Genomic DNA, 3,499 nt, shown 5'->3' with positions numbered 1-3,499 from the left:
CCCACTCCAGTACTCTTGTCTGGAAAATCCCATGGACGGAGGGGCCTGGTGGGCTGCAGTCCATGGGGTCGCTGGGAGTCGGACACGACTGAGTGACTTCACTTTTCCTTTTCACTTTCATGCATTGGAGAAGGAAATGGCAACACACTCCAGTGTTCTTGCCTAGAGAATCCCAGGGACGGGGGAGCCTGGTGGGCTGCTGTCTGTGGGTTTGCACAGAGTTGGACACGACTGAAGAGACTTAGCAGCAGTAGCAGCAGCAAGCATTCATACTCATGATTTCACAGCAGCTTTCCTTGCAGAGAAGACTGTGGATTATGTGTCTGTTCTAGTCAAGTAGGAATCAGTGGAATGCTTTTCTTTTGATTGTAGTCCTGGACTGAAACCTCAAGCTGGGATGTCAGCTTCAGCAAGTTCTTTAGAAGAGTCCACATTTAGCAAGTTGGAGGGAGAGAGAACACAGGTGACAGGAACGTAATTCTTTTGCTCTTTTCCTTTCTTACAAACTTCCTGCTCAGAATCTAAAAGGCAGGTCCACCATCAGGATGTTGAGAAGAGCAGAGTATCGTAGGTAGCCTTCTGAGAGTTTGTCCTATGCAAGACCATTCCCAGGTTGGCAACTAAAAACTCTAGAAAGTGTGAGAAGGGACAAGGTTGCAGAAAAGGAAGAACCTCTGCCTTAATGAAGTGGACAGGTTCAGCATTTATTTGTAACCACTTCAAAGAGAGATTTCACATGCCGTGCACAATCCAGAGTGAATCTCTGACAGCCTCTTTCCTGTATGTACTCCGTTCTGAAAGATCACTAATACTTACAAGAGAATGAGAACATGTACCTACATTACTCTGAAAATCTGGGACTGTGCAGTGGCCAGAAATATGAGTTGGCAGAGTTAGAGGGCCAGTAACACAGGAAAAAATATTAAAATGTACAGCAATATTAGTTATCTCTTAATATGCCTCATCAAGGGTTCACAAAATACATCTAACCAAAATCTTCCTTTCTCAAAAAATATAATCTTTTCACAAAATATGTAAGCAGCTACTAGTTAGGGGGGCTGCATTTTAAAATATATGTGCACTTATGCATACTAAGTTGCTAGAGCTGAAATGCTTTCAGATACAAGTCAGATAATGTCCCTAAACATTTACTATCTAATTAGTGCTCCTTTTAAAATATATCTTTTAAGCAATCTTATGCATTAGGTGAGACTTGCCCTTTGCAAGAGATAAAGAAGCATATATTTTTCAAAACAGCAGTTCTTTTCATCTCTATAACTTGGTTCTGATCACATACTATAATCAACTGTGATTTCTGGACACATCAGGAGGCACTTGGAGGATTTATGGGGGCAAGAATTTCCATCACCAAAAGGAGGCTAGAACATCTAATTTTTTCTACAGTTATGACAAAGCACTGGAATAGTGATATTTGATTTTGCAGCAAAGACCTTCAGCCCTTTGTCAACCAACATTGCTATTTTTATTTCTGACCAAAATATTATAATAGCCTGGCAGACTAATTTCAAACTACCTAGGTGCTAGGATTAGCACCTAGGTAGTTTGAAGAGAGGAGAAGGCAATGGACCCCCACTCCAGTACTCTTGCCTGGAAAATCCCATGGATGCAGGAGCCTGGTGGGCTGCAGTCCATGGGGTTGCTAAGAGTCGGACATGACTGAGCGACTTCACTTTCAATTTTTGTTTTCATGCATTGGAGAAGGAAATGGCAACACACTCCAGTGTTCTTGCCTGGAGAATCCCAGGGACGGGGGAGCCTGGTGGGCTGCTGTCTATGGGGTCGCACAGAGTCGGACACGACTGAAGCGACTTAGCAGCAGCAGCAGCAGTTTGAAGAGAAGCAGGTTTGAGCAATCCTGACATGGACTACAAACCAGGGCAGATCCAATATTTTCTCTCCGATGGTGCCACCCGCTTATCAGTCATTCAGGAAGCACACCCGGAACAGGCGACGGATCCTCTGGGTAAAGTGAGACAACTGCAGGTAATTCTGAAAATAAGAAAAAACCCACCACAGTCCTGATTTGGTTTAAAGCAATCATGTAATCCCATTAGACCCAAGTCTTCCCCAAACGCCTTTTCCTTGACAAGCAAAGTTACTGATAATGTCTGTGGCTTCTGTCACAATGATGCATTAGGTTAGAAGCTGTGTGCTGAGTACCAGCGAGGACTCCGAAATGCATCTTCTCTCTCTTCCAGTTGTCTTTGCTCAGGTTCTGCCTTTGATGCCAACTGTGATCTCAGGCCTAAGAATGAAAGGACTGTATTGATCTTAGATTCAAAAAAACTGTCATAATCTCCATAGTATTGTTCATCATTAAACATCGAGGTGGCAGAGGGTTGCCCTGAGCAGGTTTCTTCTCTGGGGGGATGTTCTTACACACCCACTGCCTCTGCTCTTCTGCCATTGGGATGTCCACCTCTTCAGCCTCTATCTTGTGGCTTCTAGAAATCTAACCACATCCTGCTGTTTCTTCTTTATCGCCACGAAGCCCGAGGAGGAGGAGATGAACACACGGATGACCATCCTCTCGCCGGGTAGGGACTGACCTTCTGCCTTCGCGGGCTCCGGGCTGGCGGGGATGTGAAGGCAAAACTCCGCGGCCGCCACCGCTGCCCTGCAGAGCGCTCGGGTCTGGGGAGATGGCAGTGATCCAGAGCCCTCCTGCCCGCTCTGCCAAAGCCACAGTTTTTGAGGGTCAACCTCATGAGGGACATGAAGGATCCACTTTACACTGGAAGAACCTATAGTAAATGATACTACATGGACGTGGTAAATAGGAAATCAGTATGATTTTCTGTTTCTCCCCTGCAATAGAATTGCCTCTCACATTTTTCTGTATATGCCAACTACTCAGTCCTTTTAAGAATCTCTTAAATAAGGGATTGTAAGTCCTTTTTAAAATCATATTTTCTCTGCCTACATATGTATTGTTTCTTACCTTTTTTTTTTAATCCAATTTTTCTTTTATTGCTTGTTTTATTTCCTACAATGATTTGGATTCCTATCCAAATTCCTTCCTGATTATTGTTAATTTAAGTTGGTATTATAAACCTAGACTTTTGGTTTCTGGGTTAGATTTTTTTTCTGGAAGAATATTTGGGTGGTTGGTGTATTTTCTGAGGCCTTCCATACCTGAGGTTGTATTTTAATTGACTTCAGACATTAATGACAACTTTGCCAAATACTGAATTCTGGCACCATTACCCTTTAATTTGTAATGATAAAGATACTCTTACATAGTGTTCTATGATTGTCACTGAAAGAAATCTGTATGCAACTTGGTTTTACTCCATTTTGAGCCATCTGACTCAGTTGTACCAAGTGTGATTTTGTTGATCAGGTTTTCTTAGAACATGAAGCACATTGTGAATTTTCAGACTCAGGTCTTTCTTCCATTTATAACTTTTTATTTTTATGATGCAAAATTTACATACAGTGAAATGCAAAATTCTGTAGCTAAACATTTGGATTGTTA

At 42.6% G+C, this 3,499-nt stretch overlaps 1 pseudogene; it reads right to left on the bottom strand.

Moving 5' to 3' along the window:
- Positions 1-2,159: 2,159 nt before the first annotated feature.
- On the bottom strand, positions 2,160-2,547 carry LOC129653188 (SH3 domain-binding glutamic acid-rich-like protein 2; annotated as a pseudogene).
- Positions 2,548-3,499: the final 952 nt, after the last annotated feature.

Source organism: Bubalus kerabau, chromosome 1, assembly GCF_029407905.1.
Source record: "Bubalus kerabau isolate K-KA32 ecotype Philippines breed swamp buffalo chromosome 1, PCC_UOA_SB_1v2, whole genome shotgun sequence".
Classification (NCBI taxonomy): Eukaryota; Metazoa; Chordata; class Mammalia; order Artiodactyla; family Bovidae; genus Bubalus; species Bubalus kerabau.
This window is presented reverse-complemented; position numbering and strand designations above follow the sequence as displayed.